We start from the raw sequence: 24,470 nt of genomic DNA, 5'->3' as shown, positions 1-24,470 counted from the left end.
CTCTGAATTTTTATTTTTCCTACACAACAACGCTTCCGGTCCCAATCTGGACCACGTGCATCCTTACCCAGGTTGAGAGAGGTGGGAAAGTGAAAAGAGAGGATTACCTTTCCCCTCAAAAGAGCAAAATCCTTTCTCTGTAGTCTGAAGGAATATATCTAGTATAAAAAGAAGGACAAGGACAAGGAGAAGGAGGAGAAGAAGAAGAAGAAAAAAAACAACTATGTACTTGTTGGTTTACAAGTGTTGAACTTGTTTATTACCAATCTCTTAAATACCCACACAGGTGGCAAACAATCAGGACTGGCGCAAAGAGGAAAGTCCATCCACCAGGAAATCAGGAGTATATTTGGAGACAAATTCTCAGACTCTCATCCCATGGAAACTATTTTGATATCGTAAGTAAGGGTAAATCATCTTTTGTGGGTGAATTTTCTTTTCTTTTCTTTCTTTCCTTTTTTTTTTTTTTTTTTAACAATTATTCACCTTTGAAAGACAGAGAGAGACAGAGTGCCAATGGGGAAGGGGCAGAGAGACAGGGAGACAAGAATTCGAAGCAGGCTCCAGGCTCCAAGCTGTCAGCACAGAGCCCGATGAGGGGCTTGAACTCAACAGACCACAAGATCATGACCTGAGCCAAAGTCGGCCGCCCAACCGACTGAGCCACCCAGGTGCCCTGAATTTTCTATTAAGTAATGGCTACAAGTTACTAGAACCAAGAGAAGTGATAAAGGAAATTACACAGAAAAATTTTGTTTCAAAACTGATACACAAGAGAGACCATAATTAAATACCTATAAATATTTTCTATTATGTTTTACTAACCCCCCTCACTTAGGTTCAGTAGGGTACGTTTTCTCCAAAGGTGCTGCTTTGAATGAGATCTTATATATTTGAATGTAATGAGTGATAAAATCCCAGTTGTAAACAAAATTTGATACTTTACAGTAAGGGTAATCACTATTTTTAGTGTATTAAACATTACAATATAATTTTCCCTACTATGAATATTATAAACTAGTGGTTTATCATGCTAAATATCTTAACATTTAATGTCATCTTTTGCAAGTCTTTATAAATTTAAACCTCTCTGGCAGGCTGGCTAAATCCTGAAATGCCACCTTTTGTGGATATCACAGCTATAAAATGTTATTTGGCTGGATTGTTGCACTTAGTGGTGCTGGCATCTAGACATTTTAATGCATCCTGCTGCAGTAATAAAGGATACAACTATTGATTCCAAAACTACAAAATGATGTTTTAAAAACGATAGGATTTCAGTGGATTTAGTCATGCCTTTATGTTCCTCTGTGATGCTTAGTTTTATGTGTCAACTTGACTGGCCCACAGGATGCCCAGGTATTTCGTTAAACTTGTTGGGGATACATCTGTGAATGTGTTTTCGAGGAGATTAGCATTTGAATTGGTAGACTCAGATTTAGTAAAAATGACTGCCTTTTCCATTGTAGTTGGGCTTCATGTACTCTGTTGAAAGCCCGAAGAGAATAAGAAGAGTAAAGGAGAGTTCCCTGTCTTCCCACATGTCTGAGCTGGAACACTGGTCTTCTCTGACTGGAAATAAATAGGTACATCTATTGATCTTACTGATTTGGTTTTTCTGGAGACCTCTAATACAGGTATGATGAGAGAAAAGGAAAAGTGCACTTAAAGTAAGAGGTGTTGTTTTTCAGTGTTACATGCAGTTTTACATGCACAAATCTCTGTAGCTGTTGTTGTTACAGTCTGTTTAATCATTAGGGTGTAATTTTGGATTCAAACTTCTCAGACAACTTCAATTCTAGAATTTTTCAGTTTGGTAATTTTGACAGACACATTTCTTCTTAGGGGTTATAAGACTGCTTTACTAAAATCCATTCTTATGTGGAATAGATGTGCTCAGATGAACTTTTTCTTTACTTAAAACTGTACTCTACCTGATCCCACCAAGAACAGGTTCCTGGTTGTTTCGCTCTCCTTTGAGACTGTTACCAAGTGTTCTTTTCTTCTAAACAGTTTAGCCTTCTGTAATTTTGTCTTATCAATGTGCTAATCCTGAGAGCAGTATTGTTCTCAGGTCCTCACATCGCTGGAGGATTCTGGCCTTGTTTTGCATGGACCTTTTCACTACCTTTTGGCAGGAAAGCAGGTGAGAAATGATGGTTGCATGGCTTTGAAGGTCAGACTCTTTCCACTTCGTCCCCACATTCCATAGCTAATGTTCTGTTACCTTCCCACTTAACTACCACTCCATTTATTCCCTTGATTAATAGTATGGGACCACTCTGAGGGCTAGGGGGCACACAGCAGTAAACCAAAAACTTATCTGACCCCATGGATCTTACTTTTAAGTGGAAGATTCAGACAATAAACAAGATGACTATATAATTGCAAATTGAGGGAAGGGCTATAAAAGAAAAACAAATAAATACAACGGAACTTTTCCCATTTGAACTCCTTGGTTGTTGACCTCAGTGTCCCTAACAGCTAGACAGGGTAAAGGTGAACACCACCACCCCCAACACCAAGGATGCCCTAAGGCTGTAAAAAAAGGAAGAGAAAATTCTCTCTCCTCTGGGTACTGCAGGGGGAAAACTGTATGTTATACATGCCTAGAAAATCTGATTGTCAGCTTAGTTCACTTTATGACCATCTTTTCTACTTCTCCTGACTTTATCTCATAGCTACCAGATTTTGCTGATTATGTTCTTACCACTTTATTAGCTCTGTCACTCTTCCATTCTGTGGTTCTCCCTAGTGCTGTATAAAAAAGCCTAGAAGAGACAATACCATCTGCATGGGATGCAATATATTCTGTGCAATATTTTGCCCCTCACCTTCTTCCTGTTGCTCTACTCACCCTTATTGACCCCGGAGGTACTGGAGGTTAGTTATTAGACCCAAATTGTCACTAATAAATCTATTAAGTACTCATACACCTTTATGAATAGTCTACATACATTTACTGAATATATTAGATCTTGCACTTGGACCATGAAACGGAGATACTCATTTATCGATGCTTACAGTTTTATGGTTATGAAATATTCTCAGCAAGGTTTTTTACTTAGGCCTTCACTTTCCTTTACCCTCCAACCAAATCCATGAAAACTGCAGATGGAAGGTAAAGCATTAAAACTTAAGTTTGTTTATTATTATTTATTAAAACTTAAGTGTGATGTTTTAAATAAGACATAATACTATGGATAGTCGCTGAGATACTGGGCCCTTAAAAATTAATTTTTCTGAAGGGAATGCAAGCTGGTGAAGCCACTCTGGACATGTGCACCCCCATGTTTATAGCACTATCAACAATAGCCAAAGTATGGAAAGAGCCCAAATGTCCATCAATGGATGAATGGATAAAGAAGATGTGGTGTCTACACACACACACACACACACACACACACACACACACACACACAATGGAGTATTACTCAGCAATCAAAAAGAATGAAATCTTGCCAATTGCAACTATGTGGATGGAACTGGAGGGTATTATGCTAAGTAAATTAGTCAGAGAAAGACAAATATAACTTCATTCATATGAGGACTTCAAGAGACAAAACAGATGAACATAAGGGAAGGGAAACAAAAATAGTATAAAAACAAGGAGGGGGACAAAGCATAAAAGACTCATAAATATGGAGAACAAACAGAGGGTTACTGGAGGGGTTGGGGGAGGGGTGATGGGCTAAATGGGTAAGGGGCACTAAGGAATCTACTCCTGAAATCATTGTCGCACTATATGCTAATTTGGATATAAACTAAAAAAATAAAACAAAACTTTTCTGATTAAGTAAAACACACTCACTGTAAACATTTAAAAATTAGACATGATGGAGAAAACTATATCAGAATTAAATTAGTCTTTCATCTGTATTTGAATACGCAGGTAATTACCTTTACTAATGCACTTGTTCCTTAGTAGTAAACATCTTTGTCCAAAGAAGCCTTAGGTACTTCAGGGTTTTTTCTTTTGAATGGTTTCCCAGATAAGAAATTACTAGGCAAAAGGGTTAAGCATTTTTCACACTCATGAGACACAATACTAATTATGTTCCCAAGTGGAGATACTAATTTACACCTCTGATAGTGCCTGTTTCATCATAAATATATAAAATTTGAGAAGTATTCAACTGTTGTAAAATCTGTGAAATTTCAATGCCCAAATACCATTGATTTCTGTCATTGCTCTGTCTTCCCTGCCATCCCCATCCTGGTCCATGCTGCCATCATCTCTCTCGACTTTTGCAGTAGATGTGTAACTAGTTTCTCTCTTCTCTTTTGCTCCTCTCCAGTTCATTTTCCTCACTGTGTCAGCAATCATCTTTTTTAAACAAATGAAATTCTTATTTGACATTTTCCTGTTTGTACCTCTTCAAAACCTTCCCATTACTCCTACAGTAAATACTCTGAGTCTAGAGATGAAAGTCCCTAATATGGCCTTCCAAAACCCAAACGTGCTATTCCCTGCCATTTATAGCCTCATTATGTTCTGCTTTTACATCTTTCCACTTCTAACAACTCTGCCTTCTTTCCACTCCTTGAATACCCATACCCTCTCCTACTTTTGGAAAGAGAGTATAATGTTTCATCTGCCCAATTTTCCTCCTCCCCTCCAACCTTTTCATTATTAAACCTTTCATGTATCAGCTCATGTGCCATATCCTCACTCCATAGCCTAAAAAGCACCTTTATTTTCTTTAAATCTGTATCGCAATTAATAATTACTTATTCATGAGAGTATTTGATTGTTCAGACCAGACTACAGCTCTTGGTCAAATCAGATCAGATCAGGTCTGTTTTGCTCACCTTTAAATCCTCAGCCCTGCAAAGAGCGCTTGGCACATGGCTACAGGTCAACATTATTTGCTTACAGAATAAAAGCTATTTATTTCTGGAATGAATGTATGAATCTGGATTTGCTATGAAACTCTGAAAACATAGTAAGAAAGGAGAGTGACGCCAGATTGTAAAGAATGCAAAGTACTAGCCAAATGAAAGTGCGTCAAAGAAAACATGTTTAAGTGTGACTTTTGACCAGTTATCTGGACTCTGCTCCTAAATGCTTCTTGTTCTAATAGCAATGACACTGTCCCATTTACCTCTTAACTGTATATAACTTTTACCCTGAATTTGATTTAAACTATAATAAAATTATTGTTGATTTTAATACAATGACTTTGTGAATTGTATTATAGGAGGTAAACCAGGAAGGCAACTGTAAGAGAAGGAAGGGAAGGAGTCAATATAAATTTCAGCAGCATGAATTTTTAAGGAAAATTTCTTTCCCTTTTACTTAGGAAGCTACCTCATTTTAAGGTGTCAAAAATCTAGGAGTATCAAAACCACCAAATCAACAAAGAGTAGTAAGATATTTTTGTGCATATAACACAGTTCAAAACATGGGAGCTTGTAAAATTAAAAATGGGGGCACCTGGAGGGCTCAGTCTGTTAAGCGTCCGACTTTGGCTCAGGTCATGATCTCACCATTCGTGAGTTCGAACACCGTGTCGGGCTCTGTGCAGACAGCTCCAAGCGTGGAGCCTGCTTCAGATTCTGTGTCTCCCTCTCTTTCTCTCTGCCCCTCCTCTGCTCATGTTCTCTGTGTGTCTCTCTCTCAAAAATAAACATTAAAAAAATAAAAATAAAATAAAAATGGATATGAGACTCAGGGGCATAGAATTACAGGATGACTTATAAAATCAAAGTGAAAAAGTTGTTAACCTTTACAATGATTGGTTATTTAAAATGGAAATATCCAGATGGCAGGGGATTGGTTTAAAGTGATTATCTCATGCAATTTTTAGGAAAATAACTAAGTTTCTTTACAATTGTCAAAGGCACTTATAAAAAGTAAGTTTCACTTACGTTCATGAAATAAGTTACATTTAGTTTTGCTTATGCAGCTTAAATGGTTTTATCTGCTCAGGGTTTTCTAAAGTCCTGTCTCCATTTAGTATTTAATTTTAACAGAGGTTTTTGTTTTATTGCAAATTATCCAAACTAATTCAGCAAAAGCTGTACAATCCTGAGTTCTCTCCAGACACTAGAGCTGTGTAAATGATTAAAACAGCAAATAGCTAGGAAGAGTTAGTGCCCAGAGCTTTGCTGTTGCTGCTTTTTAATATAAAAGGAATAAGTAAAACCTTAAAGATACCAACTTTTGAGTTCTTATTTGGGCAAAAGTTCCTCTAGAAACAATCCTAGCTTTTCTACAGCCTAATTATTGGATCCTCTTTTGAGATAATCATACTCTCGTACTTTATCTTCATTTCCGTAAATAACTAGGTATTATGACCATAATTCAAATCTATAACTCTAGCAAGAAAAGCAATTATGGCATGAGCAATGAGTACCAATAGGGAATACAAACCTGTAATAAACCATATTTAGGGCTGAAGATAATCTGAGCTTTGCATAATTTAGGTTAGAAAAACATTTAAATGACAGTTAACTGTCAACTAGGGAAAATTCTCAGAACTATCTTTCAGCCTAAAGTCTGGAAAAGCAGATCCACTGTGGTGCAATATCACCATGACAGATACTGAAATTAAAGGAAGGGAGCGAATGTGCTGAGAAACACCTGGAAGCTGGAATGTTCACTCCCTGAAAAAGCAGTACAAATCTGTCAGAATACAGTGGTACCTAACTTAAGGGGCATGATATAAGTGAAGAAGTCTTGTACTGAGATCATTCTGATTTCTCCAATAATCAAGTCCTTCAAGTGTATTCCAAAAAGTGAAAATCCATAGTAAAGCAAGTAATTTCAGAGCAGAGTTCTTATTATACTGGGGTGGGGTAGAAGGGGGGTGAAGTTAAATTACTTAAGTTCAATACTGGTTTGTCTGTGGCGGGTGCTTATCCTAAGTCCTAGACTCCTGCAACTTTAGCAGTTTTACAAGGTCCTTCATGAAGAAAAAAAAAGTCAGGGTTTACAGAAATCACAACCAATTTAAAATTAAGCTTACAACTGGCTTTCCTTTTAAGCATAGGGTTGATAACTTTTTCTACAATATTCGGAATACAAAAAGGAAAAAATAATCATGTGTTACATTCAAGTCAAAAAACAAAAACACAAAATTTGACCAAGATGGAGACACAGGTTGTTCCTGACTCAAAGTGGATTAAAGATCTTAATGTGAGCCTTCAAACTATGAAAATCCTCGAAGAGAACACAGGCAGTAATTATCTGACATCAGCCATAGCAACATTTTTCTAGATATGTGTCCTGAGGCAAGGGAAACAAAAGCAAAAATGAACTATTGGGACTACATCAAAATCAAAAGCTCTGCACAGCAAACAATCAATAAAACTAAAATACAATCTACTGAATTGGAGAAGATATTTACAAATGATATATCCAATATGGGGTTAGTATCCAAAATATATAAGACTTAACACACACACACACACACACACACAACCACAAACAACAACAACAAAAAACACACATACACAATTATGTATAAGTGTGTGTGTGTGTGTGTGTGTCTAATGAAATCCATATAAATACATGTATATAAAGTACATACACATGGAATATCAGCCATCAAGGATTGAGGAAATCTTCCCATTTGTGACAATATAGTTGGACCTGGAAGGCATTAAATAGTGAAATAAGCCGGAGAAAGACAAATAATGCATGATTTCATTTATATGTGGAATCTTAAGATAAATAAAACTCACAGGAAAATATATCAAACATGTTGTTACCAGAGGCAGAGGGTGTACAATGGATGAAGGTGATCACAGATACAAACTTCCAGTTATAAGGTAAGTAATAGGGGCATACAGTAAAAAGTGAAGAAGACAGCTTATACTTTGTATGATATATAGGTAGGTTATTAAAAGTTTAAATCCTGGTTGGGTTCAAAATGGCAGAGGCGGAACATATTGACCTCACTCCATCCCACAGAGCAAATATATATGAAATATTTTCTCTTAAAAAGGCAAGAAAACTAGGTGAGCAGAATCTCCACAACAAAGGAAAAAATAACAGCTTTAAGATGGGTAGGGGAGGCAGAAAAAGTCCTACACAAAAATATCTTCCCCAATCACAGCAATCCACACGTGAAAGGAATCTCAAAAATACAGAACTTTTCCCTAAGTGAAGTGTTTGTGCTCTACATCAAGTACTACAATCCTTCAATCCTACATGAAATGAGCTTCCTAAATGATGGGCTTTGAAAAACAATGGGAATTATATGCAGGAAAACCACAATTTACTTACAATAAATACACAAAGGAGAACAAGAAAAGAATACAAACATATCATTAGTGAAAGCCATCAAACCATGAGGGAATAGAAAAAGAGAAGAAATGGACAGTAATAACAACAACAACAGCTTAGAAACAACTAACAAAATGCCTAAGTAAAAACCTATCAATAATTGCTTTAAATGTAAATAAACAAGACTCTTCAATCAAAAGACATAGGTATTTTTTTAAAGCCATTCAGCCATTCTATCTATATGCTGCCTACAAGACTCACTCCAGAAGGAAGGATGCACAGAGACCAAAAGTGAAGGGATAGAGAAAGCTATTCCATGCAAATGGAAACAGAAAGAAAGTTGGTATAGCTATACTGTTACACAAGATTGGCTTTCAAAGAAAGACTACAATAATAGACAAAGAAAGGCATAATGATAGAGGGTCAATCCAACCAGAAGATATAAAACACACACACACACACACACACACACCATAGGAATGCCAAATGAATAAAGTAAACATTAACATATCTGAAGGGATGAATTGACAGAAATATAAAAATAGTAGGGGAATTTAACACCCCACTTACATCAATAAATAAACTAAAAAGAAAATTCATAATGGATTTAATAGGTATACAAAAACATTCCATCTAATAGCAACATTATGTACATTCTTCTTAAGTGCACACTGAACAGTCTCCAGGATAGATCATATGTTAGGTCACACAGGTATCAATAAATCCAAGAAGAATGAAACCATATGAAGCATCTTCTCTAACCACAATGGTATAAAACTAGAAATCAATAAAAGGAAGAAAACTGGAACAAACACAAAAATGTGGAGATTAAGCAACATATTACTGAATAACTAAGAGGTCATCCAAGATACCAATGAAGAAATTTTTAAAAACCTAGAGACTAATGTATAGAGAACTATGACACAGAAATATTTGCAATACATCAAAACTGGTCTAGAAGAAATACATACATACAGGTCTACCTCAAAAAAACAGAAAAATCTCAAGCATTTTAACACTGAAAGAATCTAGAAAAAGAAGGAAAAAAAATAACCCCAGGAAGGAAGAAAATAATAGAAGGAAAAAAATAATAAAATCAGAGGAGAAATAAAAAAGAGGCTTAAAAGACAATAGAAAATATCAATGACACCAAGAGCTTTGGAAAGATCAAAACTGTTAAACCTTTGGCCATATGTACCAAGAAAAAGACCAACTGAGGTCAAAAAAACAAGATCAGAAATGAAAAAGACAAAGTAATTATTAATACCACAGAAATACAAAGGACTGTGATATTATGAAAAATTATAAGCAAACAAATTGGATAATTTAGAAGAGTGGATAAATTACTTGAAAAATAGAGTCTTTAAAAACTGAATCAGCAAGAAATAAAAAAATCTAAACACAACAATTACTGGTAACAAAATTGAATCAAAACACTCCCACAAACAAAAGTCCAGACTTGGTGGCTTCACACATTAATTCTACCATATATTTAAGGAAAAGTGAATACCTACTCTTCTCAAACTGTTTTAAAAAATAGAAGGAAAACTTTCAAATTGATTCTACAAGGCCAGCATTGCCTTGATACCAAAACCAAAGACAGTACCAAAAAAACAAAAAACAAAAAACAAAGAAAACTACAGGCCAATATCTTTGATGTTCAAAGATGCAAAATTCTTCAATAAAATATTAGCAAACCGAATTCAACAATATATTAATAAGTTCCCCACATCAAGTGGAATTTATTTCAGGTATGCAAGGATGGTTCAACATGCACAAGGGAATCATTGTAATAAACCATACTAACCAAATGAGGAGTAAAAACCATATAATTATCACAAAAGATGCAGAGAAAGCATATGATGTAATTCAACATTCATTTCTGATAAAAACTCTTGACAAAGTGGATTTAGAGGGAATATACTTCAATATTAACAAAGGCCATGTATGACAAACCCACGGCTAACAACACACTCTGTAAGAAAAAAATTGAAAGCTTTCTCTCTAAGAACAGGAACAAGACAAGGATGTCCACTCTTGCCACTTTCACTAAACATAGGCACTGGGAGTTCTAGTCATATGAATTGGATGAAAAGGTAATAGAAGTCATCCAAATTGGTAAGAAAAAAGTAAAACAGTCAGTGTTAGGAGATGACATGATACTATATAAAGCAAGCTGTAAAAACTTCATCAAAAACTATTAAAATGAATAAACTCAGTACATCTGCAGGATAAAAGAATAACACAGGGAAATATCTTTTGTTTCTTTATGTTAATGGCAAAGCAAGAAGAATATTTTAAAAATCAATCCTATTTACAACTGACCAAGAAGAACATACCTAGGCATACAGTTAACCAAAGAGGTGAAATATTTGTACTCTGAAAACTGTAAGACATTGATGAAAGAAACTGAAGGTAATATAAACACGTGGAAAGATACACTCACAGCATGGAAGAATATTGTTAAAATGTCCATACTACCCAAAACAACCTACAGATTCAATGCAATCCCTATCAAAATATCAAAAGTACTTTTCACAGAGCTAGAACAAATAATTCTAAAATTTGTATGGAACCACAGATGACCCTGAATAGCCAAAGCAATCTTTAGAAAAAAGAACAGGGGTGCCTGGGTGGCTCAGTCAGTTAAGTGCCCAACTTCGTCTCAGGTCATGATCTCGTGGTTCGTGAGTTCGGGCCCTACATCAGGCTGCACAGATGGTGCATAGCCTGCCTGGGATTCCCTCTCTCCCTTTCTTTCTGCCCCTGTCTCCCTCATGTTCTCTCTCAAAAATAAATAAATAAACTTTAAAAAAAAAGTTATCTAAAAAAAGAACAAAGCTGGAGGTATCATAATCCCAGATTTCAAGATAGAATACAATGCATAATAATCACAACGAAATGTTATTGGCACAAAAAGAGACACATAGATCAATGGAACAGGATAGAGTCCAGAAGTAAACCCATGTTTATATGGTCAATTAATATATAATAAACGAGGCAAGAATACCCAATGGGGAAGGATAGTCTATTCAATAAAAGTTTGGAAAACTTTATTGGCCATAAAAATTGGTGCAACCACTGTGGAAACAATATGGAGTTTCCTCAAAAAATTAAAAATAGTAAAGACATACAATCCAGTAATTCCACTAGTAGATATTTACATCCCACAAGAGAAGGAAACACTAAAGAGATATATATGGATCCCTTATTATATGGCAGCATTAATTACAATAACGAATATATGGAAGCAATCTAAGTGTACATTTATAGATGAATGGATAAAGATCGATATAAATATGCAATGGAATGTTACTAAGCCATAAAAAAAAATAGTATCTTGCCATTATAACAACATGGATGGACCTAGAGGATATTATGCTAAGTGAAGTAAATCAGACACAGAAATACAAATACCATATGATTGAACTTCTATTAAAAAAACTAAATCAGAAACAGTATAACAAATATAGAGGTGGTTATCAGAAGGCATGGCTGTGGGAGGGTGGTGATGGGCTAGAAAGGTAAAGGGGATTAAGAGACACAAAGTTCTAGTTATAAAAGTGAAAAGTACAGCGTTTGAAGATAGTCCAACTGCAGTAACATTTTAGTGTCAGAAAGTAACTCCAATGCTCATGAGCATTAAGCAATGTATAGACTTGCTGAATCATTGTTACACAGCTGAAAGTAATATAACATGTATGTCAACTATACTTGTAAAAAATAATAATTTTTTTTATGTTCATTTATTTATTTTGAGAGAGGGAGAGTGAGCAGGGGAGGGGCAGAGAGAGAGCCGGGGAGAGAATTCCAAGCAGGCTCCGCATTGTCAACACAGAGCCTGATGAGGGGCTTGAAGTCATGAACAGAGAGATCATGACCTGAGCCAAAATCAAGAGTTGGACACTTAAGGGATAGAGCCACCACCACCCCTAACAATTTTTTTTAAATAGACACACAGATTAATGGAACAAATTTGAGAACACACATGTATGGACAATTAATACAACAAAGTAGTCAAGAACATCCAGTGAAAAAGGACAATCTCTTCAATAATTGATGCAGAAAAAACTGGACAGCCACATGCCAAAAAATGAGCCTGGCCCACTCCTCTATGCCATACACCAAAATGAACTCATAAGGGATTAACAACTTGAATATGAAGCCTGAAACCATTAAAATCCCTTGAAGAAAACATAGCTGGGAAGCTTTTTGACACTGATCTTACTGATATTTTTGTGGATCTGACTGTAAAGGCAAGGGAAACAAAAGCAAAAAATAAGTGAGGTTATATCAAACTTAAAAGTTTCTGCACATTAAAAAAATTATCAGGGGTGCCTGGGTGATTCAGTCAGTTAAGCGTCCGACTTCGCCTCAGGTCATGATCTCATGGTTGGTGGGTTCGAGCCCCACATCAGGCTCTGTGCTGACAGCTCAGAGCCTGGAGTCTGCTTTGGATTCTGTGTCTCCCTCTCTCTCTGGCCCTTCCCAGTTCATGCTCTGTCTCTCTCTGTCTAAAAAATAAACATTAAAAAAAAAAGTTTTAATTATCAAAACAAAAAAGCACTCTACTGAATTGGAAGACTTTTGCAAATCAGGTATCTGAAAAGGGACTAATATCAAACATAGGAAAAACTCATTAAAGACAGCAACAACAAAAAATGAATGTCATTTTAAAACTGGCAGAAAATCTGAATGGATGAATGGATAGTAATAAATGGAAAATGTAAGACAAATAGACATTAAAAAAAATACAGTTGGCCAAAAATCACATTAAAAGATGTTAAACATGGCTAATTAAGGAAATGAAAATGAAATCAAGAATAGGATGTTACCTCATACCTGTTAGGTATGGACAGGGTATGGAGCAAAGGGATCCCTCGTGCACTGCTGGTGGTGATATAAATTGGTGTAGCTACTGTGGAAAGAGTATGGAGGTTCCTCAAAACAAAATGAAAAGTAGAACTGTCTTATGATCCAGCTAGTCCATTCCTGGGTATTTATCTGAAGAATACAAAAACACTGATTCAAAAAAAATATGTGTACCCCTTTGTTCATTGCAGCAATCTTTACAGTGGTTAGAAATGGAAACAATGGATGAAGGGATAAAAAAATGTAGTATGTATGTATGTTTGTATATACACACACTTGCATACAATCAAATAATACTCAGCCATAAAAAAAAAAATGAAATTTTTGGAACTCCTGGGTGACTCAGCAAGTGTCTGACCCCTGAGTTCTGTTCATGTCATGATCTCAATCTCCTGAGTTTGAGCCCCACATAGCATCCAGCTCTGTGCTCAAAGCGTGGAGTCTGCCTGGGATTCTCTCCCCTCTTTCTCACTGCCCCTCCTCTCCTCATGCTTGCTGTCTCTTTTTCTCTCTCAAAATAAATGAACTTAAAAACAAATAATGAAATTTTGTCATATGCAACAACATAGATAGACCTTGAAATCATTAAGGTAAGTGAAGTAAGTCAGATGGAAAAAGACAAGCACTATGTGATTTCACTCCTACATGGAACCTAAAAAACAATTTCAACAAAACAGTGAACAAAACAAACTCATAGATACAGGGAATGGATTGGTGGTTACCAATCTGAGGGGTGGGAGAAATTAGTGAAGAGGTCAATTGTATGGTAATAGATATTAAGTACACTTTTAATGGTGATCACTGTGTACATGATGTGCAATTATAACATTGTGTACCTTAAACTTACATGTTATATGTCCATTTACCTCAGGAATAAAAAGTGAATATAAAAGGTCTCATCACAGAGAGAAGGTTTTTCTTTTTCTTTTTTCTTTTATCAATATGAGAAGAATGGATGCTAACTGATCCTGTTTTGGTAATCATTTTATGATATATAGAAATCAAGTCATCATGCTATATGCCTTAAATTTATACAGTGCTACATATCACTTATTCACTAAAAAAAAAAAAAAAAAACGGGAAAAAAAGAAAGATTTTCTAAAGAAAACTTTAGGTGGTGGTTTTCCCCATAATTTAAATTGTATGGAATAAAAATCTTTATTTATGTAGTAGAGATTGGAAATGTATGCTTTAACTTATGTTTATAGCTACTGAAAATTAATGGGAAAAGAGGGGAAACCAGGCAAAGAAAAAAGTATAGGGAACTCTGAATAACATTTTTTAATATAAGTGTCCACAAATGCTAGAGAAGCCTTTCACGTTCCTTGGAAATCAGAATGTATATTGTCATTGCCCTCTGAATTTCTTATTAGCTCTCTAGTAGTGAGATTTCTTCCCTTTGCCTGGGGTAAGCTTCTATTCTCATTTTCAGACTCTAGAGATGTTTTAAAAATAAAGACATTTTTTTCCTGATCTCCTGAGTATTTGCACCTGCATATATAAATAATTTTAAGTTTTTGAAATATTATTTCTCCTCTCTGAACACTTGAAGTTGCTTGTCATATCTAATAAAGTCCTTAAAGTTTCAAAACTTCTCAGATGGACGTATGTCAGTTCCTTGTAGAATTAGTGCTGTTTATTTCTGTTTCCAGACGATTTTCTACTCTTTCGGAATATTAAGTTTTCCACCTAGAAAATCACTAAATTGACACGGATGATCTTCAGGATCCATCCAAGCTGTAATATTGACTCTATCTCTAAATTTGCATTTGGAATCAGGTTTTTGATGGTTCTAAGCATCACTCCCACATACTTCAGACTCAAGCAAAATTCATTTTTGATTGGATCATAATAGGAATAACCCATATTTTCCTTCCTGAAGCAAAAATATTTTTGAGAAAACATGTGAAACATGTTGACTCTCCTCTGCTACTCCAGTTTGAACAAAGGAATTGTGTAACAAGTCTCTTGGGAGAACAGGAGTTCAGGAGCTACAGCTCCCTACCTGAGTGTCCACTTTCCATTCCTAACTGTTCTCAAACTCTGACCAGTTTAAGTCACTCTAATTGTACTCTCAGTGAACTTCATTAATTAACAACCAATACTTTCTCATTTTCCTGAGATTTAACATAATGAATAAGACCTAATCACTGCCTGCATTTCGTTTAAAATCTTTAAGTAGGAGTTTTTAAACAACCAACTCGAATACAAAGCAGCCATGACATCAGAGAAAGAAAATGGTTACGAGAACATACAGAAATGATTGTTGATTCAACCTCAGATGCACATGGATGAATTTAGAGGGTGTTATACAAAGTCAAATAAGTCAAACTAAGAAAGACAGATAGCAGATGATTTCAGTCATATGTGGAATCTAAAATGATAAAACATACAAATAAACAAGGAGCAGAATCAGCCTTATGAATACAGAGAAATGATGGTTGCCCAAGGAGAGGAGAGTTGGAGGGACAGGCAAAATGGGTGAAGGGGATAGGGAGATACAGGCTTCCATTTAGGGAATGAGTAGGTCATGGGAATAAAAGGCACAGAATAGGGAACACATCCAATGATACTGTAATAGGGAGGTGTGATGACAGATGATAGCTATACTTGTGGTAAGCACAGCATAATGCATAGATAAGTTGAATCAAATGTTGTACACCTGAAACTAACATAACACTATATGTCAACTATATTCAAAATTAAAAAAAAAACAAAGAGAGACTTCAAAAAGGAGACTTTGTTCTAGTTCACCTTTGAAGAGCTGGCTTTCAATCCACCAAGTAATTGAGCCTTTCAGAAGAGGGAGGGAAAACAGGAGGAGCCCAGGTATCCTCCTCTCTTCCCTTCCAACCACAGTGTGTTCTTGCAGATGACTGAGAGCAGACAACAGCTCTGTTTGTTCTTTCTTGAGCATCTAACGTTTACACAGCACTGGGCTAGCCACTGAGAAATATAGCGGTTAAGAAATAGCATTATCTCTGCCCTAATGGAGATAGGAGGAGGCACTGATTAAATGATACTTTCCAGATCTCTACCAGCTTTAAGATATGAAACATTCACGGTAAATTTCCAATTTCATTTTTGTAGAATTTACATATTAAAGATATAGTGAAACAGAAGGATGAGTCCCATTTGAATAATTAAAAGTTTTATTTTATGTAATAATCAGATGTTATTTCTCTGAGTAGCTGAGGAATCTGTAGCCAACACTGAAATTTGATCTTCACTTCTTTAATTCTCTTTTGTTTTCATCATGCTTTAGGGTAGAAATTTTTGAGAATCAATGAGCTAAATAAAGTACTCCAACTGTCTATGTTCTTTCCCCATAGCTTTTGGACTATATTTTAAGCTAGAAAGAGCCTCTGAAAGAGAACAAGCCCAGGCATCAATGGGTAGGAAAATCTTTGGTATACCCCCAAATATGTGTAAAATGTTTGATTCACATATGACCTCTTATCCTTTGCACATGACACATGTCACTTAATTGAACATGCTTTTGCTAACTGAGCCTGAACTGCCATCATATTATCACAATGGCAGTGCCATAAAATCATTCTCAAACAGAATTAATCAACAACTTAATACTAATTTAATTTCTGTGGCCTTGTCAAAATATGTCATCTTCCAATTGTAAAAAGCAAAGATGAGATAGTACTACTGATGTGTTCATCTAATTAATGTCCAGTAATGACTAATAACCTATGTTTTTGTCCAAGTCTTTTTAGAAATAACTTATTCATCCAATATTAATTGGATATTTCTATCTGTTAGACTAGGCACTAGATATAGAGTTATATATGTGAAAAATCCATTATTAAATTTTCGATGGCTTTTTAAAAATACATCAATTGAATAACTTCAAGCTTTTCTGGTTGAGCACTGAAAACATTTAAACACTTAACAGAGTTATGAATTTAGATATCACTAGGAAACTCTGAAAAAAATATGCCTTCTAAATTTTTTTAAATGCTATAAATAAACTATTAATGGATGTTTGATTAATGTTTATTTTTGCTAGCCTGCTAGGTTTAAGTAGGTCAAATTTAGATCACTGAAACACTCTGCTTTCATATATTGCATTATTGTCTGTACTCAAAGTACACTGAATCTAAGTAAATACTATACTCTGTATAGTTTTAAAGTTATGAAAGAACTAAAACTGAAAATTAAAAGAAGAAAGTGCTAATTTAATCTCTGCTACTAATTACTCATGTGCTATTGGTCAAAATTTTGATCTGTCTGGACCCTCAAAATTCTTAGTAAAATGAAATCCATGGGAAAATATTAAATATCATTTTTGGCTTTTACCACTAAAAGGCACAGTATTAATATTTAAAATATTTTTTGCTTCACCGCTGTTCTGGCGATTCTGTTAATACCTACAGCCTTTTGTGTCTGAATTAGTTTATTCACAAAATAAAATCAGGAAACAAAAAAGCTTGAAGATATAACATGAATAATGCAAGTTAAACTTCTACAAATAAAAACTAAGATTATTGACATTAGAATCTCAACTATCTAACAACACTTTAGGCACAGCTGCAGGAAAATAAAAATGAGAAGAGAGACCCAAGAAAATGTACAGACTAAAACACAGAAATAAACACAGTCCGCAATGTTAATTTTTTAAAACTAATTCACAGATGTTTTCCCTGTCTTTATTGTACGCTGGTATTTTATTGGTTGAATAATCACAAGGTATTTTATCATGTTGATATAAAATAATTTACTTCAGTGATTATGTGTACTTATTTTAATCATTTTTACTCATGGTATTCTACATTCAATATCGTGATATAGATAGCTAAGAACAGTCTAATTTGTTTTTCCAATGAGAAAACATACTTGTACTTCTATATTTTCATATTATCTGTTCTTTACCTTTTAATCTCAATTTCCACAGGCAATAAGTAATCACCTGCTCTTCTGTTTTTTTCTTATACTTCATAAGTAATCTTAGTATTCAAATTCAGGTATTTTTCTACTTCAGCAGAGTTTTTATTAGTATTATTAGTACATTAGCATATTTGAATTCTCTTTGTGTTCAATCCTGGAACATCTTATTTATTTTTTTACAGCACCTATTCAGTCTTCCATATATATTATTCTCTGATCTCTTTCACTACATTCTAGATGCATCCCAAGATCATCCACAATAAAGATGTAATTTTCTGCAAAATTAACACTCTCTTCCTTTTCACTGACTCAAAGAGTTTTTAATTTTTCTGTGAATTCCTCCTATACTTTAGAATTCGATTCTGCATTCCTGAATACACAGCCAATTAAAATTATATATAGATGTGTTGCATGGTTAGTTTTTTCAAATAAGAAACAAACTACAATTTGTTTTCTTTACTATATAATAGCCATCATTTAATTGGCAATTCAGATCAAATATAAGGAGTATAATAAATAACCCTTATCCACGGAATTCAGATATATACTTACTTTTGACTACTCCATTTAAAATCAATTTGTTGATAACCTTATATTCAAAGTCTGAGACTTAACCCTACCTGCAAACTAACACACTTCAAGTCCATACTTCCGGGAATGTAGGCAGAAGAAACAAGATTGCTGGGTCTTCAACAAAGCAGGAGCGCCAAGGGTATTAGCATTTTCAGCAGCTGTCCTAAACTCAATTCCTATAGAATAATGTGAATAATACCAGATGCTATGGGCTGGATGTTTGTGTTCCTTCAAAATTTAAGGTTTGAAATCCTAATCCCCATTGGGATGGTATTTGGAGGTGGGAACTTTGGGAAGAAATTAGGTTTAAATGAGGTTGTGAGAGTTGAACCCAAATTACGAGATTGATGCCCTTGTAAGAAGAGGAAGAGACCAGAGTACATTCTCTCTCTCTCTCTCTCTCTCTCTCTCTCTCTCTCTCTGTCTCTGTCTCTCTCTCTGTCTCCCCGCCCTCTGCCCCTGACTGGGAAAGGATAAAGCAAAAAGGCAGCCATCTATAAACCAGGAAGAGCACCCTCAGCAAATACTGAATATGCTAGCACCCTGATCTTAGAGCTCTCAGGCTCTAGGACTTTAAGAAATAAAGGTCTATTATTTAAGCTCAGTCTATGGTATTTTTGTTATAACAGCCCAACATGACCAAGACACCAGCACAAGAGAGAAACTTCAAGCTTACAAAACCAGAATTTTTAATAACAGACAGTACACGACCTTTGTTTCAAAGGAGCATCATCTTTTTTTTTTTTTTAATCATATAAACGATACCTCCCTTTGCTTTGGAAGAATATACTATGTTTGTCTTCCAAGGCTATTTGCTATACAAGCATCCTTGAAAAGGTAGTCTGAAACAAAGCAGTCAGTGTTTCTGCTCGTGAGATGTACAGAAATGAGAGGGATCTATGAACAGCTATCTTCCAAGTTAGAAATCTGGTTATGGGCAACAGAAAACCTGACTAATGACTGAAACTAGATAATGACATATTTGTTTTATTGCTGTTACAAATCATATTCAGTTGAAAGTGAACTGATTTGGTGGCTCAGTGACACCATCAAAGACAAAGCCAGCCTCGCTCTGCCTTTCCTTCACTTTTATCCAGAAGCTTGTGGCCCCATGGAGGCAACATAGCAGTCAAAGTCCACACATCATGTCCATATTCAACATAAAAAGAAGGTGGAAAGGGAAGCACCTGAATCAAAAAAGCCAAAACTTTCCTTAAGGCCCTCATCTTGTGCCCATTCACCAAAATTTTGTTACATAGTTTCCTTAACTGCAAAGCAGTTTAGGGGAGCAGGTATTTCTACCTGGCAATTTAGTCTTAATTACTGTGTGATAATCTTTCCTCTTTAATGGCTTGTAGTGTGCTATTCCAGGTTCTGATCTCCAATGCATTGAAGAATCTCTCTGAGATCCTAAGAGTAACCCCACTGCTATATATTTCTTTGTCTTGACAGGTACACTATCTGCTGCCACTGTTGAATCAGTAGAACAAAGTCAACGGTTTTCTTCTCCAAAGCTGAGAACAGTATGTTACTACACCTGGGATATTTGCTATCCCAGGTTGAGACTTACAACTCACTTCACAAATAGGGGAACAGAGGCGAAAAGATTAAGTAATTTTCAAAATAAAAGTCAATCATGGAAACAGATCTAGAATGCCAGGGTCCAGAATTACAGTGCTGTGTTTCATTCTGTTTCCATGGATACATTATTCACTCCAAATTATCATTGATCTTTTCCATAAAGAATCTCTTAAAACACTCTTAAGTTATATCTTCCTAATGAATATGTCTGAATCTTGACTGGAACAGAGAAATAAATAGGAAAATCTTCGCCTCTGTATTTTTTCTTGCCTGTAGAGTTGAGTAGGTAATATTTAGTACTACCAATAACGATGAGAAGGAATGGATATCCCCTTTTGTAGCACCCCCAGACTGAAGTTATGTTTTTCATGTTTAAGCTTTTTTATGCCCTGATGCATATGAAACCTAAAGCAAGAATTCAGCTCTATTCTCAGTCTTTTCTATAGTTTTAAGATCTGTATGAAAATTTCCTATAATCTAAAGATAACCCAGAGGAAGACAGGCACCTTAATGAACAAAAGCTCCTCAAATATATTCCATATTATAATGCAGTGGTTCAGAGAAGAATCTTTCAATCATAGGCCTGTGTGTGAATTACCACTATGGTAATTTATGTGTTTTGTAACTTTGGGCAAGTTACTTAGCTTCTCAGACCAACCCTCAGACCAAAATGATTATATAACAGTGATTATCCTACAGGACCATTTTAAGAATAAATTGAGGTGACATGAGCAAAAATTTACCACAGTTCCTGGTACTTATGCTTAGTAGGTGGTAGCTATTGCTAGCTCTCAAATATCTTACTAGTAACTCCAAGGTGATTTGGAAAACACTGTTATTATCTACACCTTACTTAAATATTCTTAACATACATTACTATAACACTGGATCTAAAGAGTCCTGAAACAAGAAAGCTGTTTAACTGAACTAGTCTATTTGAGATTTGATATGTCAGATAATTATGCCTGCTCTTCTCTGGATTCTCATTACTAGAAAAGTGGCATAGGAATATGATGAAGATCAAAATGACACATTAGTGGATGTCCAGTAACTCCCGAATAACAGTGCTCACCTTTACACTGAATTCTAAAACATAGCTAGAACCTGAAAGTGGCTTCGTCAAGTCAGCATGGCCTATTTTCCTTTTGACATGGTCAGCAGCCCACCCAATGAGCCTGGTTCAATAGATGCTAGACTCACAAGAAAACAGAGAATAGGGGGAGAAGGGAGTGAGAACCAGACAGGAAAAGGGAGGGAGAGAGAGAAATAAAGACAGAGACACAGAGAGCAATTGAGGGTAGATAATTCTGTTCAAAGATTCCCTCTAACACATTTTGGTAAAAACATGAGGATTAGAGAATAAATGGTCTCCTTAAACATAATTTAGCATTTTCTAAATGCTGTGGAAAACAAAATACTTTTGTTAACAACACACCTAATAATATCCTTAAAAAGTGTTCTGTGAAACAATAGCTGTGGAAAGCATTTATTATATATATGTAGGATCCAAAGGAGGCTTTTGTCTACAGTGTATTAGGTATGGTTACTTTTTAAAACATTTCACCGTGGAATCAACTTGGCACTGTACATTCTACTTTTCTTCCAGTACTTAACATGCCTTGAATTGCTTTTCAGTTATGTGTGGGCAATGCTTATCCACTAGGCTTCTCTTCTTGAGGTAAGCAATCCTAACTTTTATAGATACATAGATATGTCTATCTATAACATCCCCCGTATTTGTCACCATTGGGTTGTAAAGAGAATAAATACTGACGCGGCAGTTATAGTATGATTTGTCACAAGCCAGTTAGCCTCCCTGTGACAATAGCTTTTCTTCTGCCTGAGAACAAGAGATGCTGTGCATCTATCTTGTGTTCTTAACGAACACTGAAGATGGTTCATTTAAGTCAGACCATTTTCTAACAAGGGAACTTGCATGTACATGTCTATCCTTAAACACTAAGGACCTTGCTTAATGTCAGGTGTGTCTAATAAATAGTTCAGTTAGATATAATCTTAGAGATCATTTCACCAAATAAGGCCACCCCAGGCTTCGAAGGGACATTTGGAAGACAGGAACTCATTGAGAAATTCAATATACTCCTCTATCCAAGGCACTGCTTTTTCTCTTCCTAGAGGTGTTTCCATACTGCTCATCTATCAACATTTTCCTTAATTCCAGAATAAAGAACTTCTTAATTCTTCATTCCACAATTAATAATTTCTTAATTCTCCCTAATGATTTTCAAGTTCCTAAAGAAATTGCGGTAATGCCCCAACTCCAGAAGGACAAATATGGCATAAAACAACACTCTAACACACTGAATAAACTGCCAAATAGAATATGAAGTCCGCCTTCAAAAAGTAACCCAGATACAAAATCGGCTCTGACCTGACACACTCAGGAGATCAGAACTCTCATATCTTTATTGGTAACCACTAGCCAATGTTCACAATATGAACCAAAGCCACCAACATCCTATAAAATGTAAAACCCACACAGAAAAGAACATCCTGGTCTTTATGCAAATTTTTAATCTCATGAATGTGTGAATGAGTGATATTACATGTACCTTTGGGATTATGATATTCTATGATGCATGACAATAAATGGCTAGCTAGTAAACTTCAAACATACTGTGATTTAGATTTAAACCCACAGCTGGTGGTCACAAGTTTAATTTCAGTCGATTTACAGTGTCTCAACACAACATTAATGCAGTGGTGATAAATGAACTGCTTAATCAAACTGATCATTTAATATCATCATTAATATAAGCAGTTGATTGACTAGGTCTGCACAATTTTTTGTTTCATTTTTATTGACCAGAGGTTCATCGTTTTAGTATGTAGACAAAACTGATTCAATAGAACACCAACAAGTATTATTGTTTCTTTAATACTATTATCTTATTTTTTCTTTCTTTGAATAGGTCATGTGTAGCAGTGCCAGTTCTCAATAAAATATCATTCTTCATGCGAAGGCATCAAGATTATACATTCTTAGCCCTAAAGGAAAAAGTTCACAGTATTACATGCAACTTTCTTATTTAACTTGAAAAACGAAAGCCTAATACTTGATTATGACTCCAGGAAATATCAATAAATGTAAATATTTATGAATAACCTTAGGATATTTGACAAGCTGACTTTATCAATACCTTAGCAAACTGGAAATTTTTGAGATGGCATCCAGTTAGTGCTATGTAATTACTCCTGAGGTGAGGTGATAGTGATGGTGGGTATTTTGCACCTAAACAAATTCCAGTGGAGCTCTTTTAAGACCGAAATGTATCTGCTTTATCATTCAGTTTTATTTTTATACTTGTGTGAGTTAACTTTAGGCTTCAACTCTTACCTTTCCTACTTGCCTTCTCCAAACCCAATCCCAGTAAGGAGAGATGGTGTCTTTAATTACCTGTCTGCACCTCTTTTTAGAAAGTGTAGCCTACAGCTTGGCCAGACAGTAGTGCTATATGCTTCCTGGTGATAAAATCCAATATCCTAGAGAGATGCAAGGGCTCTTGTTTATGGGCTGGAGGAGATGAAAAGCAGATTATGCCCTCGGCCATAAGATATCCCTGCCCCCTAGATGCTGGTTTTAAAGTTTTCCACAAGTGCCCTGTTTGCCTTTCTGATACCTACTATGTAAGCCCCTTATAAAGTATGACCTACAGCGGTGACTGCAATTGTCAAGCTTGCGCACATACAGACACACACACACACACACACACATCCCACTGATAGCATATGGCTTGGTTCTACAAAATAATCATACTCCCTGCCAGAATTCTACTGTACAAAATCATATAAAAGTTCCAAGAAATCAAACTCAAATGTTGAACAAAAGGGTGCTATCACACTACTTGAGACCTACTTTGTCCAATCCCCTGTGTCTTACTGAAGCCAGAATGGAGGGCACAACGGGGAGAAGATGGAGTGAGAATTCTGAAGATCTTTATGCTTGCCATCAGAGTAGTGTTAGAATGGTGTCAAATCTCAGGCATAAGATGTTCCACTATATTTTACGTTTCTTTATTTTTGAAAGGCAGAGAGAGACAGAGCATGAGCGGCAGAGGGGCAGAGAAAGAGAGGGAGACACAGAATCCGAAGCAGGCTCCAGGCCCTGAGCTGTCAGCACAGAGCCTGACGTGGGGCTAGAACCCACCAACCGTGAGATCACGACCTGAGCCGAAGTCGGACACTCAACCGACTGAGCCACCCAGGTGCCCCCAATATTCCACTATATCTTGATGATACTGGAGTTTTACATCACGGCAACACTGGAATTTCTGAAAAACATCTAGCTTTT

At 35.7% G+C, this 24,470-nt stretch overlaps 1 long non-coding RNA gene across 1 annotated transcript; it reads left to right on the top strand.

The window, feature by feature from the left end:
• The first annotated feature begins 302 nt into the window (after positions 1 to 302).
• LOC122231372 lies at positions 303 to 20,228 on the top strand. The gene is made up of 2 exons (XR_006208582.1): positions 303 to 398; positions 20,030 to 20,228. It is a non-coding gene; the product is annotated as an uncharacterized LOC122231372 (long non-coding RNA).
• Positions 20,229 to 24,470: the final 4,242 nt, after the last annotated feature.

This window comes from Panthera tigris, chromosome A1 (genome assembly GCF_018350195.1).
Source record: "Panthera tigris isolate Pti1 chromosome A1, P.tigris_Pti1_mat1.1, whole genome shotgun sequence".
NCBI classification, from domain to species: Eukaryota; Metazoa; Chordata; class Mammalia; order Carnivora; family Felidae; genus Panthera; species Panthera tigris.
This window is presented reverse-complemented; position numbering and strand designations above follow the sequence as displayed.